Source organism: Nothoprocta perdicaria, unplaced genomic scaffold, assembly GCF_003342845.1.
Source record: "Nothoprocta perdicaria isolate Ctin4 unplaced genomic scaffold, notPer1 scaffold_1, whole genome shotgun sequence".
Lineage (NCBI taxonomy): Eukaryota > Metazoa > Chordata > Aves > Tinamiformes > Tinamidae > Nothoprocta > Nothoprocta perdicaria.
In genome coordinates this window covers 15,622,862-15,647,347 of record NW_020454093.1, presented here as the reverse complement: position 1 = coordinate 15,647,347, position 24,486 = coordinate 15,622,862, and the positions used below count along the sequence as shown (strand labels likewise).

Here is a 24,486-nt window from a genome sequence, read left to right as displayed (position 1 = left end):
CTAAAAATACTCAGCAATAACGAGGAGAGCCAGTGAAGAGTCAGTTCTCCTTGCCCATGGTGCAGTATGAGTCACATCACAGTAGCTTTAGGTTAGTCATTAAGTAAAACTAAAACAAGTAAAAAACTGAAGTTCTGATGTGGAGTGTCCAGGGTGACTGGGGTCGCCATTAGACTAATATCTGTCAAGAACAATATTTACAGTCAATCCTGTCCTTGGGCTGTGGGACAGACCATCTACTCTCTCTCCACCCTGAGTCAATTCCATTTACATTTTGTAGCTTTCAGCATCATTTTCCATCTGTTTGCGTAATACTGAGATCAGACTTTTCACACAGCAGAAAACATGCAGGAGTTATTCTAATGCCACCCATATTCAGAGGGAAATATCAGCACAGCTTCTGATGTCACTCGGGGTACCAAGTTGTCCAAGCTCCAGCAGCCATCACATTTGGCCTAATGATTTGAAGAGTTCTACTCCAAGCTGGACCACTTGGACACTGGGCAGGCAGGTTTCCGGCTGCTCTTGCACACTACCCATGGAGCAAAAGCTGTTGGCTGCCATCTCCAACCTGCCCAACCTGGGCCCGTGAAAGCAGCTCACGCTCTTGGTCCAGTAGCTCTGCAGGCAGCTTCCAAAGTGTTAGGTAACACAGGGAAAACAGACTAAACTTTCTCAAACCTTTCTGGCTTTAGAGAAAAGCCTTTATGGCTTTCTGACAGCCATAAATAGGAAATACTTCTTCCAGATGAAACCAGCAGCACACAGCCTCAAGGAAAACTCAGAGCTCTGCTCCATTCCGTGCAAAGTTGGGCTCAGTATCCGAACTGAACACATTTAAGCTGGTGAGAGTAACAGCTCAGAGAGCCCAATACGGGCAAGAGGAAAATAAGTTGAGAGGTGGCAGCTTTCTCTGAGGGAAGAAAATAGATAACACCAGTCAGCCCAGCACTGAGATAAAATTGGTTTTTGCTCTCAACCTTCCCGGGACCCAAGAGCCACATGAGCAAATTTGCTGGAGTTACGAACTAACTTCACTCTGAGCATTGACACTTGCCTCAAGTAGTCAGSAACAGGGAGCCCCTGCAGACAAGGGACAACCATCTACCCAAGAGATTTTGTACTATTGCTGAAGATCCCTCTGGATCCCACTCTCTGGCCAGTGGTTTTACTGGCCATCCCAGCACACGGCTGCTTTCATAGCTGGATGTGGTCCACCTTCCAGCTGCAGGGTGCTCATAATCAGGCCATCTCTGCTGACATTCACCTTACAGAGCTCTCTGCTCTTCCTGCATTTATCAGCTCTTCTCACTTTCTGCCTGTAAATTCTCCTGGGATGAAGAAGTCAGGCCTTATCTTCCCTTGCTTCACCTAGCATTCTCACACAAGATATGCTCTCAAAGGCTGAAATGCCACCCACACAAATAACCTGAGCTCCCTCTTCCAGTGAAAGTCTTTAGTTATGGATCCAGAAGCAAAACTTCGTTCTTAATCTGCAGTCTTCCAGCTCAAAATACTAATAGTAGTTAAACGCAGGCGATGGGAGTAAAGAGAGGTTGTCCTTTCTTGGGTTACAGCTCAGTCATCTGTAATGGTTGWATATGTAAAAAGAATATTTTCTTTAAATGATTTGAGACTGTAATTATCAACAAAGCATATATGGATATTCATGACAGACACACAACTTCCATTGCCTTGCTGAATGCTGGGCCTTCCCCTACTACGTCATCATCCTCAAAGGAGTGATGCAAAACCCCCCTAATAATCACTTTCTYGTAGGTGAAAAAGAAATAAATAGGGTCATTGAGATGCCCCATTACTGATTTTTAAAAGATGATTTGTGTGAATGGCTAGCCCAGTCCTTTAGAATAAACCCCCAGGAATTTCTAGCCTAGCCCAAACTTCCAGAAAAACATAYATAGTTATTTTTAAAAAATCCTTTTATCCTCTAAGTGATACCATTTTATAATTGCTTTCAAGGTTATGCCTGACAGATGCCATTAATCTTTTATATATACATGAAGGCCTCATTCTGTTTTCTTAAATTCATCTGTGCATTTGAGCGCCAGAGAAAGAAAACCCCCACCAGCAAGAGATGTTCATTTACTAATTTCTATTCAAGTGGAGCTTTCATTTTCTTTACTTCTCAGTTAGCAGCTAATAGCAAAGACGACAGCTAAGAGGGTGGAGCAGGGAGGAGAAAAAACAAAACCAAAAAACCCCATACACATCTAAGAGCTGGATTGAGATGCTTCACTGAATGACATATGGGAGGAAAGTTGCATTTTCCTCCCTTTCCAAGGACTGAATTACACCACGGGCAGTACCAAACCTGTGTCACTCTGGATTACTCAGGGGTATAAATCAGCCRTGGGCACAGGGTTATATTTCTGCTGAACTGGCCAGCATGCACATCCACAGGGTCGGCTCTATACCAGCTGTAGGAAGACTACTGATACTTGGCCTGGCATACAAATTTAAACCTTTCACTGGCAGGTTTTCAGAGACTTGGAACAAATCTGAATTGACAGCGAGTTTCCCAGCAGTTAGCATTGTGCATCATGCAGCTTCAGTGCTTTTCATCCAGCTCTAGGAGGCCTGAAACTGGGTTTCCRGTACAGTCACACCACAGCCTCTGGCTTGACAAGCAGCAAACAGGAATACAAGGCATGGAAAACTTCTTTCCCAACATCCACCTGAGGTAGTCACCGTGGGCTGCCTTTCTGGCCAGSGAGAAGCAAGATCTCCCACAAAGTGCTTCCTCTGGCCTGTTGTACATGTGTAATTTGGGGCAAGATGCAGCACACCTTTCAAGGGCATTTTCTGCTCCACTGCCTGAAAAATATGTGGTAGCTCAAACAGATATATGCAAGTGAAGTGTGATCAGATGAATCCTACCATAAAACATGTAATTAACCAGGAAAATCAGAGATAGAAAAAAAACTAATAAAAGCACAGGGGAAYAAAGGCAGTGGCAAACATCCTATCAGCGAATGCACAAATAACTCCCAACATTGCATTCCTCACTGCTTTGATTTTCCAGTATTTATGCTGAGTAAATCAAAAAAATCAAAACCTAGAGACCTGTGCAAACACTGAGACTTCCTAAACCATCCTTGCGATTGCCAGGATGTTTACAGTGCTGACCCCAGCAAGCCCTGAAAACAAAGAACAAAGAGAGGACGGTGAACTAGGCAAGCGTAAACGCAGAGGACAAGCAGAGAAGTTGTACAAGAGCCATTACAACTTAAAGTGGGTAGAACCATTGGTAAAAATCTAGACATATATTTGGATTTGTTTTGGAAAATCTCACCACCAGTGCAGCATCTCCATTACAGGTATTTGACAGGTGCTTTCATATTTTGTGAGTGACAATTTGTAAAATATTTAGTTAAGGAAATACTATTGTCTCTGCTTTTATAGGGAGGGAATAGAGCTACAAAAAGACAAACAGATGAATCTTATAGGGCCTCATGTCAAGTCTTCTGCATATCAGGCTTGCTACCCGTTATTAAGAAGAGGAGCAAATCCAAAAGTTTTTATGACACAGAAGACCTTTGGTATCATCACATTCTTATCTTTAGTTCCCCTGCCCTTTTAAAAACTGCCTCCACCCGTCAGCCTCTTCTGCAAGTCCAGATCAGGAGGGCAGTGAAAAAGCTTTGCAATTTCTAAGTGTTTTCTTAAAATTGCTCCAAGACTCTCTTACACTGGACTTATCTGAGTACTGGAAAATAAATAAAAAAGAAAAAAAGAAAAGAGATAAGCTTGCCTGTCTGTATTGATCTAAAGCAGAATGAAGCAATTTACTTCAAAGACAGGATTTAAAATTCTCCCATATTCTAATGTTCCAGCTAATTCTCCCATGTCCTAGCCCATACCAAAGCTAACTTCTTATAGTGGTTGGATATTAAAAAATAAAATCCCATGGACCTCTTAAGACTTCTCAGCTTTGTAGCATAACAACAAAAGCTTGCTTAAGAAAACAAGTTATTGCAAGTCTGCTGAGTGTGGAAAGTATGTTGAAGACTTTCTTGAAGAATGACACCCRTACAGCTCTGCAGTGGTTCAGCATCCTCAATATGCCAACATGCCTAATCATTACTCAGATCTAGTCCACTCGCTGAACAGTTTAGAGCTAGTTCTGGGAAGCACTGCTGTGAATTTTCATAACATTCAGAATTAGTTTCCAACATCATTTATAGAAAAACAAACCCAGGGTAGCATAATTAAAGTCAGTTTTGCTCTTTTGAGTTTGCTTTACAGTTGTGCAACCACAATAGAAAACTCATTTCAAATAAGCAGATTCCTAGAAACATCCCCTTACCAAGTTTTAAAATAGCATAGCTCTTGCACGCACACATGCACTAGCCAAAGCTGCAAACAGAGAAATAACAGGCAGTGTTTAAGTCTATATTTAAGCACCTAAATAAATGTCCTGGTTTTCAAAAGCCCTCACTAATGTCAACTGCGCATATTCAATCTCAAAATCAGCATTTATCTACACCTCAGTAGCCACAAAATCAAATTCCATATTTTCAGGGCTTTTTAAAGAAAAGGACTGGGCTTCTGTGAGACATTTTAAGCAGCCCTGTAGGAATTCACTGCATACAGTAGTTACTTCTGAAAATCAAACAAAAAACCCAACAAACAAAAACTTAAGAGACTAGAAAGGTTTTGTATATGTGCGATTATTTTAAATGGTTCTGCTTTTCTCAAGACCTTCCTGTGGGAAAGGCCTCTGCAATAATTATTAATAAAACAAGRAAAATGCAAATAACATGTTAACTTTGGGCCACATTGTCTGCAGGAAGCATGAATCCAAAATTACAAGCAAACCACAAACATCTGATGTTCTAATACTGTCACTCTATATTTAAAAAGCAAATGTGCCTAACAAGACTTTTAAATTAATTTTTGATAAACACCACAAAACATGCAGCTCAAAAACCTGCAAGCCGGATAGAACTGGAAGGTGGACTGGTGCAATTTAGCTATGTCACTGCAAAGGCCATATTGAGAAAAAACAATGCAAGAAATAAAGAAGAAGCTGTTTTCTACTATCTTTGACCTCAGAATTATTAAGTTTGGTAATATTTTTTGGTGGTCTTAACAAGGCAGATTTCCATACCAATGTTTCCAAAAATTTAATAACTCTAATCCAATCTAAACACTGGAAATAATTACTAAYCTATTGAAGCCACTCCAAGCAATTGCACCAAGCCCCTTAAAAAAGGGACTTTCAGAGATCCTTATCTCAACTCTAGCAGATCTCATATTGCTGCTCACTTACTCAGCATCATCAACRATCTAGTTTCCTTCCCAGGAAACTGCATCTCCTTTAAACTCAACAGTGACCAGAGAGCTGGGGGTACGGGTGTTAACTGTGATTAGAAATATCTAACTGGAGGCAACAAATACATTTGTCTGCAACACTACTGAGTTGCCCTCTACCCATTCTCCCACAGAGGGAGAATTCTGTTGCACAAAACCCCAACACCGTGGCACAACTCAGCTTCCCTCCACGCAGCCCTGATCTACAAGCAAGAACTGGCCTGAGATCAACTACCCACTGCAACATCAGTGAAACCAGGAGGTACCTTTGCCTACCCACACTTGAGGTGCATGGCCTGATTTCCATGGCTGAAGGGACAGCCTCAGTACTTTGCAGTTATAGTTCAGCTCCCAGAGTCAACACAGAGCTTTTTGAGGCAAGGAGGGCTCATCCATGACCTCTGGAGCACGCAAGCCCCAATGCAGCCCTGTCATTCCTGCCGCCATCCTCTTAACCCGCAGCTGAACTCCAGTGAGCATCAGCATTCTCCCAAGGCACGCGTGCCAGCCTGCATTGCTCTCTCCCAAGCTGATGGTTAACCCTGCTGCTAGAAGCTTGCTGGATTGCAAGAACCCTTTCCTCCTGCTGCTCTATCAATGACTTTGAGGAGGCACCAGGGCCACCGGTCCATCCACCCACAGTAAAAACCATGAGGACACAGGCCATGTGCACCAGGAAAGCTCACATGAGAGCAGACCCGGCCGCTCCGACCTTCCCAGTACGACGTGTGATCTTGCTTCTGGGGGCTGCCAAGTTCTGTGGTTTAACACAACAAAACCCAGGACGCTCCTCTAGGTCCAGCGATAGCTGGATAGKATAAAACATTGTGGCCTTGGGTCCAAATCCTCCCAAAAGATTTTTTTAGCATACTTAAATCTATTAAGGAAAGAAATRGGGAAGGAAGAGTACAGACCAGAGAAAAAGCAAGGTTGGCTTGTTCCAAAGTTTGGTTTGCCCATGCTTTTGGCAACTATACTAAGTACTGCATACCAGGAGTACAAGACCTGCACCCAAGCAGTACAGCACGTGCCCTTGGGATAACTTSAGGAAGTCCTTATCTCTTGGAAGGCTCCGGACAAGCTTGGCATGTTGGATAGATGGCTACATGACATCACCCATTAGGGCCTCCTGTTATCACCATCTATTTCACCCGTTCACCCTGACTGGCTATATATGATCCCCCTAAAGCTTCACACAGCGTAGGACAGAGATTTCAAGTGCAGAAATCATTGCCATGGTAGCTTTCATGCATCCCTTTGATGCTTTAAATTTCTTCAGTGCTGAATTAAAATTACAATTAAAAACTACATGAATAAATGTTACGGTCTATAAATAGTCATTCACTGTTCTACCTAACCACATGGCTTTATGCAGTCATCATCTCTGCAAAGACAAGGAGCAAAGCCTGGAAAGCAAAGCCTTGCCTTTGGGCATTTTAAATATTCAACTTTCGGAGCCAATGTTCTTTCTGGGCAGAAAGAACAGAAGAGCAAGTCCATCCAGAGCAAACATGCATATAATTTTTACTATGCTATGCAGTATTGTTATATTAACCATACCCTGGACTTACGGAAACTTTGCGTGCACTTTCTTGTATTATGCTGTGCAGATGTGTGTAAGAGCAGGGCTCTAAAATAGAAGTCATACAGGCTGAGCCACGACAAAGACTTAAGACAGACAACAAAAATACCTCACCTAAGGCCTCATGATACATATCCTTCAAAGTGCACAGCCATTAGAAGAACGGGACACGACAAAATGCAAGCACTACTTGTGCTTCCCTAAAGCCTTCTACCAAACTGCATGTTGGCATTACATTTGTAGTAGTTGAGTCCAGCCTGCAGTAATACACACACCCCCTGCCCCTAAAAGAGCACAAAAATTCAGATATTGAAAACTGAACTCCTAATTCTTCAAACACTTAAGTGGCTATATAACACTATTCATATTAGTAAACTTATTGAAGTTCATCTGTCTTCTATGCTTAGAAATAAGCACAGGATCAGGAGCTAATACAGATAGGTGTTGTCATCAAAATATTTCCAAACCCTGTTTTCTCTGCTAAAATGCATGTTTAATATTAAATAAATATTGAACAATCTATTCCTCCTCTTCATAGTTGGAAAAGCTTTTCTTAAACACTTTTAGATTCAAAAGCCTCTCTGGAAACAGCAAATCGAAGTGCCTTACTGTGCGAGATAACAAGATCCTGCCAGAGAGGGAGATTTGAKAGCTGTATTACTGCACACGTGTCTAAGCAGAGAGATAAGTTCTAGTGCTGTGATTAACATTTCATTACGAGCAGCCCCAAGGCAGAGAAGACCCTGTGCCAACCACAAAAACAACAGAGAGAACAGAAGACCCCATGGCTCTGCAAACTGTGGGAAGAGCTGCGCTTTCCAAGCAGGAAAGCTCTTGAGGAGCTGGAAGCACGTGCTGACAAGCCCGCTGCAGGGAAACCAGAGCGTGACTAAGTGTTGCCCTGGCCAGTGCTCGTGCACCCTTCCCTGCTWTGCAAGCCCCACACTACACTATTCTGGCAGCCCCCGTGTGAGAAATATGGGTCTCACTTAATTGCAGGTTTTCCAATGTGGTACTGCTAGAAAGGGTGGGCAGAGAGAGACTGAGTGGGGTGTCTCACAGAAACTTAAAAAGACTCCCTTAAACCAAAGCATGTAAAAAAGATGAAGTGACAAGCTCAGAAGCAATCATGGGCTTGATGATGACAGTGGGTGGCAGGAAAGAATTTGCTTCCACCAAGGCTGATCCGCCTTTGGAGGTACAGCTGGAAGATCATTCTCCTGAAAATGTGGCAACCTTGTTCCTCACTGCAGCACTCGGCTTCCAACATTTCCAAGAACTCAGTGCCTGCCTGTTGCACAGAGGGATTTCTCCAAGGAAGGAAGAAGGTGTGCCTGCTTGAGCAGGAAGGTTGGACTAGATGATCTCTAGAGGTCCCTTCCAATCTTGAATATTCTGTGATTCTGTGAAGCTGGAGCGCTCAAGTGTTCCAGGGATCCAGCACAGCTCCTGCTCCACCAGATGCCCAAAGAAAACCCGCATCTGACAGAAATCAGGCTGTCGTGGCTCAGCTCAGGTGTTAAAGCAGAACCACAACACTTCCTTGCCTCTGGTCAAATTCAAAGTCAAATTGATGAMAGAGTGGCACCAGGAAAGCATGTGGCACTGGAAGCTTTAGCATCAGGCTCACGACGGAATGAATTCACTCACGCTGACAGCAAGAAGGACATGGCTTTTCTCCATCCTTCTTAGCTACCTTTCTTTTAATTCCATGAAAATACACAAGGCTACCTTCAATCTATTGCACTCCCTATACCTGTACTACTCATACACTTCAGATGCTTCATATTTTGATGGGCAGTTTAAATGACACTAGTTAGCTGGAGTCCCCAAGCCTTCACAGTACATACACTTCTCGGCAACACAGTGACCCACATGGGCTCACTTGCACCTTCCACTTCATAGATATCTTTTATTTTGATTACAGGTAAGTCTGTAAAACTTTGTAAAGGTTTTTCTATGACAGTATGGTGATAGGCGGTATATGTCAGAATTGCTAACATGCTTGAACTCTGGCTTTAGACAAAACGCTTCAGCAATTGAGGGATCAGAGCAGCTGCTTYCCAGGAGGAGTGGTGGAAGGCAGGAGCTATCCTGCAGCTCTGCTGCACGCACGGGGGCAGAAACCAGTCAGAATCCAGTAAGTTTTTCATAAGAGAAATCGGTGAGGTATCATAACGTATATTTAGCACATTACAGTTCAATAGTTTGCAACTTTGGTTTCATCTTCTTTGTTCTGTCCCATGATAAAACCTTGGGCAAGTATGTGTATGTTAGCATGGCACTTTGTTCCTTAAAGGTGATTAAAAATGCATTCGTTATAGGAAAATACATGGAAGTGGCTTTGGAGGCCTAGTTTTTCAGCTTCTTTCATTTTTGACATCTGTTTGTGGAGCACATGTAAATTTCTCCCTTGAATTATTTAAATGTCCCAGTGCTTTTCTCAGAGAACCAAAGCCAGATGCCCATATGTCCCCCCCATTCAATCAAGTAGTGTTAGTTAGTCAAAAACTGCAACTTTCATCCACTGGGAAAGCCTAGTATCTCAAAAGACATATATTCACAGCAAATTAAGATGAAAATATTAAACACTTGCCCTTCTCAGATCTGAAAGTTCTGAAGAACTGCAATAAGAGATCTCAATATACTTCTCAAAATACTTTTTTTTTTTTTTTTTTGAGAAAGTGTCGACTTTTTTCTTGCACCACTTTACAAGGCTGAAGAATTTGGAAATCTAACACTGACTGAGAGTCACTCATCATCCCCCTGCTACTCTCTACTACTGCAAGGAGCCCACAACACATTGCAGGAGACAAGCTAGAAGAACAAGTTTTGCCTCTAGCRAACAGCACCTCACTTAGGAAACCTGGCAGTGGTAATCTAGGAGGAATAGCTGTATTATGAAATCTGCCTTCCTTGCTGGGAAATATATATGTATATATAATACACACACACACAYATATATATATATAAATKCACTGACAGAATTGCTTGGCAATTCTACAGAAAACCCACAAGTACAAGCAACAACAGAAATCCAATGAGGAAAGAAGGAGAATTAAATCAGGATTTCTTGAAGTTACACTCTACCGAGAGAGATTTTAGATAAACATATTCCAAATGATAATAATAAATAAAAAGACTACCTGGTGCTGATGGTGCCCAGGGTCTGCAGGCTCCCAGCCCTGGCCAGGCCATTCAGGGACCAGTGGGTTGCTCAGGACCTCCCTCCATCGCAGCGCCCGCGTTTGTACAGTTGCCGTTTAAAAACTGCTCATCTTTCATGAAAGATTAATTTTACTTCACCAAAAAGGAGAGGAAAAAAAAAAATGAGGACACCAGCAAGTGTTCTGGATTGTCATACGAGAGGGATAAAAATAAAGTGGACAGGCTTCCTGTGCAGAAGTACAGCACTCAGAGGAAATGGGCGGAAGACACCAAAAATAAGGCTGCCAGCACACGTTAACGTGGCAGTTTTTATTTTTGAGGCCACCYGTGTCCCCCACCGCACGACCTGGGTCTCCCCCAGGAGCAGAGGCAGGAGCAGCAGCCCAGGGAATGCTCAGCCTCCTCATTCAAGCTGCTCCTACAGCCCGAGGATGTCAATGGCCTTGCCACCTGCAAGAGCCTTAGCCCTACCTACACGGTGGCTCCTTCTCATGCCCAGTTCCCACCACTCCTGCCTGGACATGAGGAACTGGGACACTGAGGTCCCTGTGTTAGGATCTGCTACCTTTACACACCTGACTCAATTCCCAAAGCATCCCATGGAACAGAGGCCTCCCACGTGCCCTGTCCAAACCTGCCAGATGTCACCTCAAAAACCCAAAGCCCAGGGCACACCACAGATGGCTGTGAGCGTTTGGTGACCACCGCGCTCGCTGGCCATGCCCACCACGACCTCCCTACACCTCCGTGCTGCATCCATCCTCCTACAAGGCCATCAAGCAGGACTCCAAAACCCCAGATCTACGCTCAATACCCTCCTTGGACCCCTGCACAGACATGACAAGAGCTGCTCATGTCCGATGGCTGCACAGCCCAAAGCAGCTCAGGTGCATTTAAGCAAAAATCATCTAAACGCACCCTAGTGAAGAGGAAGGGAACATGCACCAATTTGCCACCATTTCAAACACCTTGGGAGCCAATATCTACACTTCGTGCTAAAAAGCACTGAAGAGAACAGAGATTTATCTGGCAGAGCAGGTGACCTCCCGCTGGGCTGCCCTTTCCAACCCGCATGCAGCAGCCCGAGAGCAGGACCGTGCCCTTGGAGCAGTCACCAGCACGCAAGCTGCTTGCTTCCTCCAGCAGCAATTCCCAGCTCCCCACACACACGCACCAGAGACTGGTTTTGCAGCCATTTGCTCCTCTTCATTCCTCCTCTTTCTTCCCCCAACCCGTACTTTCGGGTGCTGAGAAGAGCCACAAGTCTGAATCACAACTGTTTGCAAGGCTTGAGGCGGGATTCTCAACACCACCGGGAGGGTATTTAGCACCCCAAACCCCTCCCTTGAAAAGCAATGGGTTCCCAGAGCCAGGGGCAGCTTCAGCACACTTCAGACACATTCTGCAAGTCACTAGACTAGAAACAAACCTCGCCTGACACTGGGAAGACAGATTTTCCATAGCTTGGCAGTGGAATAAAACATTATTTGTTGTGAGGGTGGCAAGTGGAAATGGAAAATATGATAGTGCGACTACCAGAAATTCAGAGCTACAGTGAGGGATTGAGACTTACCAAGCGCCTTGCTGCAGCTCTGYGGGGGTACCACGTCCTCCCATGCATCCTCCTCCCAAGGAAGCAGAAGGTCGTTTGACCAAAGCTGGTCCTCCTCCACTGCTCTGCATGGAAGCAGGGCTGGCGAGCTGAACGATGCAAACTCTCCTGGGTGCCCAAGCCTGAATTTCCCCTCCAAACATATTCTAATGGCTTGCTCTCAAGTCACCTCTCATTTTTACTGTCTGATGCAAACCAGATTTCATGTACTGCCATGTACAGTCTGTTGGGACCATCAGGTTTCAAGATGTTGCTAATCAGCCTTCCACTGAATAATCAGTGGGGAAAAGAAAACTAAAGAAAAAAAAAAAAGAAAGAAAACCCACTTCACTAGTTTTACTTTATATRCATTACTCCCTGGACAAGAGCGAGTGACCTGCACAAAGAAATCTCTCATTTAGCAATCTGTGCAAATAGGTGCCAAAGGTGCARCTACCTCAAGATGACTCTTATTTTGGAGAGCAGAGGTATCTTGGTCATTAATTAGAAAAAAAATCTCCTTGAAGCCCCAAATATTAATGTTCTTTACATTCTATGGAACTATTAAAGTCCTTCAAAGTTAAAGAACAATAAAAGCTATTTTAACAACATAGAAAAAAGCTACCAAGTGAAGCTCATCATCTGTTGGGGATCAAGACGTTTTAGTGGACCTGCATATAAGTTATCATGATTACTACACTTCTTYCAAGAAATCATCCTGGACTTATGCTCAGCAGAAAAATATAAAATGAATTGCAAGACCTGCCAGCTTTAGATTTGCCATTCTTTGAAAAGCCCTTAGGCAGAGAACTCGCTGCTAAGAAACTCAAAGGTCTGGAAAAAAATCAAAGCGACTTTTTGCAGCCATGGGGATCTGGACCTTATTCTTCTCTTGCTGTACATAATTTTTTAATGTCAAATATTCTTTATATTAGCATGCTCTTCTGTCTTGGGCAAGGACAAAGGAGCCAAGACTTCTGTTTTTCTCAATTTTAAACTAGTACAGCTGTCGTGAAAGGCTGACTCCTCCCTTTCATGTCAGGAAGACCATACTAACCTATTTTAGAAGGTACCTCAACAGCCATCTAGTCCATCCCACCGCTCTGAAATAGGATCAAAGAGACCTAGAATATCACTACAGCTTGCTCCGTAACAATCCTTATAAATATTCTCTGAAGCAGATCCTCCAGCCTCTCTAGGTAGCTTCCTCCRGTGATTCCCAGCCTTGCAATTGGAATTCTCTTCTTTAATGTCTTCTTTGACATCTCCTCTGCTGCACACCCAGGTCAACATGCCATTTTCTATCCTGTCTTAGAAGAGCAGGGGCTAGGGGAGCTTGTACCTTGCTCATCTTCAAGATTCTTGGRAACCCACAGAAACAGAGCAAAGGGGAGACAGGAGCAAACAGCACAGACTGGGCAGAAGTCCTGCCTTAGTCTCATTCTCACGTTAGATAAGTTTGTCTTTCTTGTTTTATTCTAAATACTAATGTGTGGCAACACCAGCTGCTAGTTCAGAGCCTCACTTGGCATGGCAAGACTCATGTCACTAAGATCCACATGCCCTGCTTAATTCTTCTGATAGTCACCAGCACTTGCCGAAAGACAGATTCACTCGGCACTCTTGAAAAAAACCACTTGCTTGATGAACGATGCTACCTCAAATCACACGTCTCCCAAACTCAGAGCTCTTTGTCTAATGAAAACTATTACTGCTTTTTAAYAAGTTCTTCAATAAGTTCTTCAGCATTTAAAAATAGCACTCCTAATTTCCTGCTCCACCGAGCACCACCTTGACTTCAAGTCAAATTATTCACAACCTCTTCTCCCCTGGCCCCGGGGGATAGGAGTCTTGCACTTTGGGGCTAAGTACTTCTCTCAACAGCTGCGAGAAGCTCTCTGAAGCAGGAAAGAGCAGYGTGCTCCTAACAGTATCAGACATCAAAGCTAATCCACCTTTCCTTTTCCCTGCTGTTTAACCCAAATGTTGTAGGTTAACAAGCAGTGACACTTGAAGGGTTTCTTTGAAGCAACTCGTGTTCAAGCACATTAGCTTATGGGATAGTAATGTTAATTCAGGAGTCCATCAAAAAAACTAACTTTACCATACAAGCAAGGTTTAACAGTTTTAAGTTGCACTAGTTCCAGACGAATGCATGTCCTTTGGGAGAAAAAAAAAAAAAAAAAAAGAAAAAAAAAACACCCAAAATGTTCCACTATAGCACAAAAGAGCACAATGCTGGCTCCCAACTCTCAGCACCAACTTTTACAAGAGGTTTCATCCACAAAACCAGTACCTCAATCCTGCACAGAGCTATTTGTAGAACAGGGATGGTACAGGGATCTGCTTCCACAGGGGATAGTCTTAGATCAAGGCTTAAAAATGCAGTGTGAACCAGCGGTGCTTTCACGTGAGCCGAGTTCACACCTCGGCCTCGCACCGGGGCTGGCGGCACCACAAGGGCACGGGGAGCACAGAGACCAGGAGCTAGTCTGAGCCCAACATAAGAGTCTTCACATTCCGCTTTCTTACTCTTTTTCAGAAGTTGTCTATAAGCACTCCCTCTACTTTTTTTTTTTCTTTTTAATTTTCAACAAATACCTTTGCATATTTTTGYAAATCACTTTTTGGGTCTGTTACCTTATTCTTTCCTGTTTGACACTTCATGCATTCAAAATATTCTGACAGATAACTGAATCTCTTAAAAGTCTGGTGCCTTCATGATCTGTCTGGCTTTCTAGAAACCTGACAGTCACCAGAGGATTTTACATAACCCCCTGTTCATTATTTCATTAAACAACATCCTTCTGTGATTACATTTTTGCATTTAAGCAGCAGAAGGAAACAGTGCACCCTAGTGTGCCCTACTTTCGCATAAAGCTAGGAAAGTGTCTTTAGCAAAAGGAGGAAGAAAATGCGGCACAATTTCTGCCCTTTTAAGTTCAAAAATAAGTTTTCACTCAAAATAGATTAATTATTTTGACAAAATGCTCTAAATGAGGGCTTGGTCAAAGGGTAAATACCAGGAACACCCTGTCTAAACATCCAGCACTCCAGTTTTGTTCCAATGGCCTCCTTAGATTATTTTAGATACTGCAATGTATGCAATACAGGAAAAAAAAGAAACTACTCAAGCACAAACTGCTCACCTTTGGGGATTCAGTTCTCCGGCATCTCAGACAAGTCTTTGAACTTGGGTGCTGTGGATCTGCAGGGAAAGAACTTCTTTTTGTCACCTACAAAGTGTCTCTGAGGCTTGAGGRGATGGCTACTGAGCAGTTTGGTTCACACAAGCTGCTTTTCCCAGGGGAGGAAAAGTAAAAAAATCCCAAGCAAATGCCAGTTTGCTGTGCTGATAAAGCTCATGCTGACTCCAAGTGAATTACTTGCAAATCTAAAACAACTTCATCCAGAGGGCATTGCAGAAAGGTGCTCTGTTAACACAGTGGAATAATATATATTCATAACATATAAATATACTCATATAACAAAACGATTCTTTTAAAATACTTTTGCCCTCAAAACATGTTAAAAATTCCACAAAAAGCATTCATCCCAAAAGTGGAAAAAAATTACTCCAGCAAGTAAAACCCTAGTGTTTATCCAGAGCTTCCAGCACACCCTGCAGCAGCTTCTCCTTTGCCAAAGGAGCCAACCTTCTCGACACTCATGCGTGAGACTTTCCAGCCGGCCTTGTCCTCTGCTGAGGACACAACTAAGGCAAACATGAAATCAGACTCTAAAATAAATGGGACACAAACAAAYGCTACCTAGGACTTGGCAGGTCCTGGCTTGATTTAGCTTTGTTGCAAACCTTCTCTGCGGATTATTTTTCCTCATTCCTATAAATGGCACATTGCTGGACATGTCYTATTTCTGCTGAAGAAACAGACTTTTGCTGTTTTCCTTTACAGTTTTCTTCAGAATAACATTTTTTATTGATTGATACATTCAGAGGATAGGACTATTTTGGTCGATATTTACAGGTAATAAGAGAGAAAGTCCCAGGCTGCTAGTTACAAAATAAACTTTTTACAGTATGTCTATATACCTTTTTTTTATATACAAACAGAAAATATACACAGGATAACCCTCTCTCCAAGAGAAAAGCTATAAAATGGCTGTAAAAGGAGGCTACAACTGTGAATGTGCACAACCATTTTGTTTTAAATGGTACTGCTTAGGAAATAACCTACAATAATTATTTTATATACGTTTAATTCCTTAAGAAAACAACATATTATACTTCCCTCCCCCCCCTTTTTTTTTAAATCCTAGYACTGCCATGGTCTTATTACACATATAAAACAATCTGGACTTTGGCCACAGAATATTTTAGCACTGTCTTTAAACTATAGCTTTCTGAAATTGCTTGACTCTATAAATCTCAGTGCTCTCTGCTTGTTCCTCTTGGGTACAGGAAGAGGCCCAGTTTAATATGCACTTAAYTCAATTAAGAGCTATACGGCAACAGCCACTAGTAAATTTTAACTTTTCCTCCACACATCATTTACCAGCCTCCCATTAATTAAGCGCAGTCATTAGCCTCGTGTGTTTGTAATTACTGCATTTGCCATGAATGAACAAAAGCTGTTTATGAGGCTCTGCCCAGCACCGTTGCTCGTTCACGGCGCGGGGCTGCACGCAGCTACGCGCAGCCAGCTGGCCCTTGGACAGCACACACAGCCGTCAATGGGCGCACAGAGGCAGGTCAGCAGAGAAATGTTCTTCCCAGAAGAAAACACCATGCTGGAATATTTAAAATTCCTGCTTTGAGCATTCGCAGCTGGAAAGGCACCGCTTTCAGGTGCCTGATGGCACAGAGGAGCCAGTGTTTGCATTTACAGCCCTGCTTATAGGTATAACCGTTCTCCAGATCCAACAGGTTGCAGTCTCTGTAAGTGCGTTTGCTCTAGAGTTTGGCATAAACTGCTATTAGATATTAGCAAGTATTAACTACCTGTATTCCCACCACCCTCAAACATCTGTCTCCCATCATATAAACCTCAGAAAAGGAGCTGCTCTGAATAGGTGAGGGAGGGAAGGACRGACATGACCACAGGTCCACAGCTGGTAACTCGCATGGAACCGACTGTAATTTCATGAAACACCCAAACTTCCACAAGCAGAGAGGGATACACACCCCACAGCTTCCCAGTAAGTCATATTCTGCAGCTTCCATTAACAAAAATTAAGATTCTTGGGGTGAAGCCTCAGTTTGGTGTTCAGGAYGGCAGGTTTGTTCGACACTTCACTCAGTACAAGGCAGCAGCAACACAGCAGGTCTGTTGCAGGGCACAATCAGTTTTAAACCAGCTGATTTTAGACAGTAAAGCCATGGTGGGGGGGGCGGGGGAGGGAAAATCAACTTTGCCCTTGCAGAACTACCCTAAAATTGGGAAAGACACAGGAAAACCTCACATACAGATCTGAACTAAAAACAGCCAAAATAACATGGCAAAAAGTTTTGTGCATGTGTTGAATTCATGTGGAAGTATACGGCTCAAACAAAACATGTTGTTTCCATTTGGGAGCACGTTTARCGCAAGCAGAACAACAGAAAAAGATGACTGTATCTGGACTTAATTCATAAARATCAGCAAGAAAGCAAATTTTTAAACCCAATAAACTAGCAAATAGGACAACACATAGTATGATGTGTTTGTCGCACCGATTTCAGATCTCTCAGAGGGCAGGGGAATTGCATGCAGGTCACCTGCCTCTTGGACCAACCCCATTAGCAACTCCCATTTTGTAATACTTATATTTCAGAGAGACAATTTCAACATTTGGCATGAATGAGTGCACAGGGCACCTGTAAGACAAGACCTGCACTCCAACTCCCTGTTGTCCTGACATTTGAGAGAGAGGGGGAAAAAAAAAAAAAAAAAAGAGAGAAAACAGTTGAAATAAAAAGCACAAGACCTTTATTCTTATTCCTTGTTTTTAAAACCCCTATGAAATGATCTTATTTTGTTTCATGGTCAGAAAGAAGCACCATTCCACTTTCCCAGCATCATTAAGACATCCTCACAGGTATTCCCAACAATATTTCTACACAACACTTGCTCACTCAATGTATTTGCAACTCRGGAGCAATTACCCGTGTGGCAGATTGTCTTGGAGCCTGCTCATTTGTCTTCTCACCAATATTCTGCTTTTCAAATGACAAACTCCTTCCCTTGCACTAGCAGATGGGGAAATGTCATCTCCCATTCTTAGAGGAGTTTTGACCTGTGTTCCGACTCCTGTATTAAATAGAGCAGAAGTCTAAAGACCTACCTACGATTTATGAGATTTTCTCATGCATGAGCTCTGCCGTCAACAATGTCAGCAGAAACATGCATGATTTTCCATGTAGTTCATGTCAGTGGCCATTTACTATGCAGCAAGAGGCTAGGAGCAGTGGCGAGGAAAATCAGAGCCCTTTTATTTAAATTTATATTCTGTAAAATCAGAACAGGGAGTGAAAATATCAGAAACTGGCTCAAGTTTTAGACTGAGATTCAAAAAGCTGAAGGTTCAAAAGTGCTTGGGAGCACTGGCAGCTACTRATAGCCTGTCAATACACGTGGGATCACAGAGAGACGACATAGCTTGAACGTTTTGAGGAATAAGGACAACATTTAATGCCATAAGACCTTAAGTCACTCTTCTGCAAGGCAGCAGCCAGGATCAGGCAAAGATGAAAAGCAGTAGCTGGAAGACAGGGAGAGCAGAGAAATGGGACGTCCRCAAGGCTTTGGCTTAGCAAGGGCAGAAGGAAAACGAGCATCWGCAGTGGGAACTTGCTCCTAGGGATGCCTGGGGAGCACGTGGCTCATGCAATGAGTGATGTTGGCTGCTTTGAGAGCTGCCCTCCTTCTGAGGGCACGCAAGCAGCTGTGCTTGGYACCACTCATAGGACTACTGGAGATGACAATAAGCTCCAAACAGTGGGGGAACAACAGCATTCATTGTGGTCAACATCTGGCAGTGTCCACCATACTTAAAGACTGCAAATCAATTTGCATTATAGTTTTCYGAGTTTGAAATTCATTGCATCTTATGCTGGGTCTCCAGAGAAAAACTTGATGCTTTTGTCTTTTGGAGGAGAAGGAAGAAACAGTTTGCACAAAACCTCTTGAGATTTGTGCTGCAAGTGAAGATGACCGACAAAAATACAGTTGCCAAAACAGAAAAGAAATCTTATTGCAACTCAAATGAAGGAGACTGCTACAAAACCCCCCAAAATTTGGGCAACYTACGATCCTCCATGAGGATAATGCCTGTTGTAAAGCAAGGGAGAGGCAGCACTGGGTTGCTACTGGAGGTACAACTCACAGTAACTGCATCAGTTCTTGACTGATTTTGTCCTTTTTCTGTCATTACTATAGGCTCCCCTTGGCCTGAGCAGTTGTGGCAGTAGAGGTGATTTTGCACCCACCAGAAAGACACACTTGCAGTTACCACGAGCAACTCCTCAAAGCCACCCCACCGGAAGCACAGGAGGAATTATTCTTAATCGTGGGAGTCCACGAGCTCACCATCGTCATCTATCATTCATTCCACAGCTACCATTGTTAGCCACTTTTCATAACTAACTTTACCAAAACTGCATAAGATTGCTACTACTGTTGGAAACAATGGGGAACATCTACTGTTTGCCTGTCTCAGTGTCATCTGTGCACTATCTGTTGGACATATAAAGATAATTCAGTTACTTCAATGTTAAGGTAGGCAAAAGAAAGAAGCAAATAAGAGTGAAACAGCTGGATTTAACTGCAGTATATATTATACCTCCAGTCTATCCTCTTTGTGATTATTTCTTACAAATGTATAAATTTTACCCATTGGGACAGAGATCATAGCATTCAGGCCAAACTATAGTTGCTTATGAACTTTTCTATCCCTTTCATAGGTGGAGTGGGACGCTCTAATTTTCACATTTAATAATAATATATTATATGATTAATTCTTGGCCTTCCATTCATCCTCTCTTTTTCGAAACAGAGGGACCAGGGTTCCAAGCGGGGTCATCAAGCAGCAAAAGCTTTTCACACACAATTAAACCAGGGAACTTATTGCTACAGGATGTTGTGGATGCCAAAAATATCAAGTGGGCTCAAAAACATAATTACACAAATTCACAAGAAAAAAATACTACTAAAAAAGTTAACTAGTTATTACACATAGCCTCAGACTTGGCAAGCAAGTCCAGAGCTCAAAGCCCAGAGCTCAAAGAAAGCTGAAGCTATTGCTGTGTACTTGTCCAAGTAGACAAGACAGTGATTGCAAGTTGCAGATGCAGCTGCAAAAGCATCTTAACTGCCATCTTGTTGGCAAAATAGGTGCTTAGAAAGAGCACAACTGACTGCAAACACCAGCAAGCTGTGMGTGCTTCTTTGTCTTCACCAGTTCTTCCCGCGTGTCTTTGTTTTCCTCTGGATTGACTTTGTTACATAACAAGGACATGTCCTTGCTCTTAGAATCATAGAATCCTTCAGGTTGGAAGGGACCTCCAGAGATCATCTAGTCCAACCCTCTTGCACATGCAGGGTCACCTGGAGCATGTGGCACAGCATTGCATCTAAGTGGGTTTTGGAGATCTCCAGAGAAGGAGACTCCACAACCTCTCTTGGAAAACTGTTCCAGTGCTGACAATGTGTTCCAGTGCTCTTCTTTGCACATATTAAAGGTCAATGTGAGGTTCAACTGCACTTTTTTGGAAGGGAGATAAGGCTGACTGAAAAAATGCCTGTTTTCTACCCTCTTCTGAGCTGTGAGAGTCAAAACATGCCTCTTGCTTCAAGTCCTTCATTCAGGTACCTGCTCAGATACTGCCTCCCAGCTGGATCACTGATCTTCATGACACTGGTTATGCTGGCAGTTGTGCCAGTACCAGGTTTGGATACCTAAAAAAATCACTTCTTTAACTAGGATCTGGATACTCCAAGATCCAGACTGCCCAAATGAAGCCTTTCTGGCTATTGCACAAAGCATCACTCCCAGGGAGCAAAGGAGGAGGCAGATCTACACAGCTGGGAAAGAAAACAAAGCAAAAGGCTCTGTTCAAAGAGGCAGCAACTGTTCTCACCCCCAAAGATATGAGAGCACAGAAGATATCCTAGTATCAGACAAGAGCAACAGGCTCTACAGGGAGGTTAGATGCACTTAACTGGAGAAGCTGAGCCATTTCATTCATGCCATTGCTCTGCAGCACTGACATTAGCAGGCAGTAACTGCCAGGATTGTTTTGGAAAGTGAGAGCTCAGCAGAAAAAGTCATTACCCAATCAGTATGGAAAGTCATTAGCTAATTCCCTTAGGATCACGCTGTTAACAGAATCTCTTGGACTGCCTGGACACTAGCCGAAAATATAATATATGAACACACGAATAACAAACTTATCTTTGAAGTATTACTCAGCTGTGTCCTCAGCTGCACTGGAGCAGAGCTCTGTGCTCATACACCAGCAGGAGAACTGGCTGCTTTTCTGTGCCAACTTCTACTCAGCCTATTTCCCGACACAGCTTAGGAGAATCCCCAAACTGTCCTAAATTGCACCAGCTTATAATTCCCCACTGCTGCTGCTCCATTTCTAATTGCAAGTCCCCTATGCCATGAAGGAGAAGAGCCGCAGAGGTGGCATAAGCCGTGTTGTCTCCATATCAATGGAGAAGACAATCATCAGCAGCTCTGACAGTACATTGGGTGCTGGAGCAAAGCACACRAGAGCTGCCCCCTTGCAAACAGCCAAAAAACAACCTGCAGAGCACCTATGCCAATACAGCAAAAGCAACAGGATTCTTATTCTTGACACAAATTAACGTTGTCCGGCAAGATGAACCAGCCACTTGCAGAATCCARAGCAACTAACATGAAATCACAGGCYAAATAGAAATAACTCCAAGAATAAACAGTAGATAGAGGGCAGGGAATTGGTGGAGGCTCAAGGAAGAACATGTGGAAGACTTCAAGGATATTCATGATTTAGTAAAACCGGATAGACTAGTGAAAGAGATTGCAATTTAAGTTGAGGCTGCAAGAGTGACTATTTAAGAAATAAAAAAAAAAAAAAACGAGACAGAGTTCCAGTGTCCAGTAGGAGGTCAGAAAGTCATTGCTAGCCAGTCCAAAGGGTGTCACCTTAAGTAGTGAATAATAAACAGAAAATGAGAACGCAACTTCTAGAGAAGTAAGAATTCAAGACAGACACCTCTTGTTTCCAAGCTGCATAACAGCTTTCTCTTTCTATCAGCTCTTTTTACCATCTTTTAAATGAGGTCACAGAAACTGCTGGTTACTACTGAGAGGAAAAACAATTTAAATTCCCATCAGGTCTGCACATCCCAAGCATTCCCTAAACAAGCTGCTCAGGCTTCTCATACAGAGAGGGCACATGGCTGCACAGACAGGGCCATGCTGGCAATTTGCTGATCATCTGGCCCAAGTGGCACCCATGATATTCCAATAGAGGAAATAGGGAGAGTTAAAAAGGAAAGAAATAAACTAACAAGTTAACATTCCTAAAGAGCAGGGAATACAAAGGTACATTAGACGCCTTTTGCTTAATAGTGAGGGTTTTCTTTGCTAATATCCAGAAWCCTGGCCTTTTAATTAACCAAAACCCTCACTTACACCCAGGCACCCTGGCTATTAAGAAGTTTAGACTCAATCTCAGTGGGTAACAGCAATGCTAACACACAAATCACTTACTGCACTCCTGGGAGCTACTGCCAGGGCTGTGGTCCCTCCTCTGGAAGCCCTTGGACACCAGGTTTCATTTCTCTACTTTGTCTGCAACATCTTCTGTCCTTTGATGATGTGCAGGTAGCCCTGACTACATGCCCTAGCAGGCACTTATGCCACACAAAGCTGCAGCTCATCAGCTTTCTTCAGCTATGKATTTACTGGCTCTAACAAAGCACCTGAGAACAATTTTTAAGTGATTAGAAGGAAGCCCCACCATTTACAAATGCTCACCTGCTCACCCTTAGGTTCGATTTCCTTTTAAGAGATGCAAGTYACATTGCCTGATCTTGCTTAGGTCCAGATCCTGCTCGTACACCCTTTGCAAAGRGCAGACCCAGGTCTCTTCCTCTTGCTGCAGGGATATTGAGAACATTTTGGTCCTTCAGCACACATCTCTCAGCAAGGATCCCCCAGTGCAGCCAGGAAGCAAAATCCTTCCCTCGCTCCCACAGGAGCAAAGGTGCTGTCTACAACTGCTGAAGCTTCTCCCATCGTCTTCGTTAGCTTAATATGGCACCGTGGGAGCCAAGCTAATGAGTCACCAGGCAAACAGGCAGCTGCCTTATGGGCAGATCCTTATGGGCAGGTTTCGCCACAGGAGATAACGACTTATCTTGTTCTGCTAATAATAAAGAAAGAAAAAAATCCAGAGGAGTCCTGTTCTCTTCTTATGCAAAAGCCCTAGCGGGGACGAGTGCTGGCAGCTTTCCCGGGCAGCCGCTTGACACCACAGACCTAAATACGCCTGGTGTTGCACGCTGGCCACCGTGCTGGAGCTGGCGCAGGTCCCCCACTCCGGTCAGCTCTCTCTTTAGCTCCTTCCACACCAAGAAAGAGGGTGGCAAGGGGACCTGCAGACAAGGCACCCCAGGAAGGTGRCTGTCCACGCGTGGTGCCTCTCAGCAGGCAGTGTATTCTGCACCGGGGAACAGCAGCAAGCACCACCACTGATGTTCACGTGGTTTGCACACGTAGCATGGGAAGCTGGTGAAAACAATGGGCAAAGTGGCCATCAATCTGGCTGTAGCTGGGCACTACGCTTCTAATTAGCTCTAACCCTCTCTAATTTGAAAACAGGATACGCCACACCACATCACACAGCACAAACATCCTTCCATGTGSTACTCGCTGAGCTTTTTATAAGCTGAGTAAGGACCAGTTAGTACCAGTTCTGCTGCAGAGAATCGCCCAGGAAACTAAAGCAGAGTCCAAAATAACACTTGAGAAATGTTCCGGCTTGATTTTGTGCATATAGGGAATCAAGACAGTTAGTCACAGTATTTTACCGAAATGAAATAATAATTGCAGGTCTGTGGCACTATCTCCTTTCTTTAAAAATGTTTGCAAGATGGTCTGTATCCATGATACAGAAGCTGCAATCCTACTTAGAGTGGTTTTTTACTCATTTTTTCATACTTTTAGGAAAGCRGACTGTAAGTAGAAAGCTCATCCATACAGCCTAATAGTCAACCRCAATGAAATAGCTCAAAATCATTCAAATCCACAGAGCAACATCAGCTCCGGTTGCCTCAATGTTTAGAAGTTACTCTGTAGTATTCTGGGACATGTAAGATTTCTATAGGGAGGAGAGAAGGGAGGTGAAAGCTTTATGATTCTATCTTTGCGTTTTAGATTTTGCAACAAAGAAAGAAGAATGTTAATTACTATTGTACAAAAAACCCAATAACTTTAATAATGCTTTGTCCTAGAGATTTTTTTTCTTCCATGTATAGTCATTTCTGCTAAGTCACCTTTATAAAGAGGATTGGAATTAATAGACTTCTTGSATGTTGATAACTGTGTTAATAAAGGCAGACATCATGTATTATAACAAGCATTTCTCCATGACATTACTGCACTGTAAACAGTAAAAAAGCTTCCAAAAAAACCTACCAGATGACCCACGGAATTAGCCTGGATTTGGGATATTTTGCTGCAAGTCTGTGTGTCCCTCTGAGGAAATCTAGAAGAACAAGTTTATTCTCAGAAAGAGAGGTCTGAACATAATAACAGACTTCAGATCTGTATAAGGTTAGAAAAAGGACAGCAGTCAATTGTACTCTGTGCCCATTGAGAG

The 24,486-nt window shown here is 43.2% G+C and overlaps 1 protein-coding gene across 1 annotated transcript in view; it reads right to left on the bottom strand.

The window, feature by feature from the left end:
* PDZD2 (PDZ domain containing 2) overlaps positions 1–22,525 on the bottom strand; it is a 156,747-nt gene extending 134,222 nt beyond the window's left edge. Inside the window, exon 1 of the mRNA XM_026038145.1 lies at positions 22,374–22,525. The gene's annotated coding sequence lies outside the window, so the exon portion shown is untranslated. The remainder of the gene's footprint in view (positions 1–22,373) is intronic.
* Positions 22,526–24,486: the final 1,961 nt, after the last annotated feature.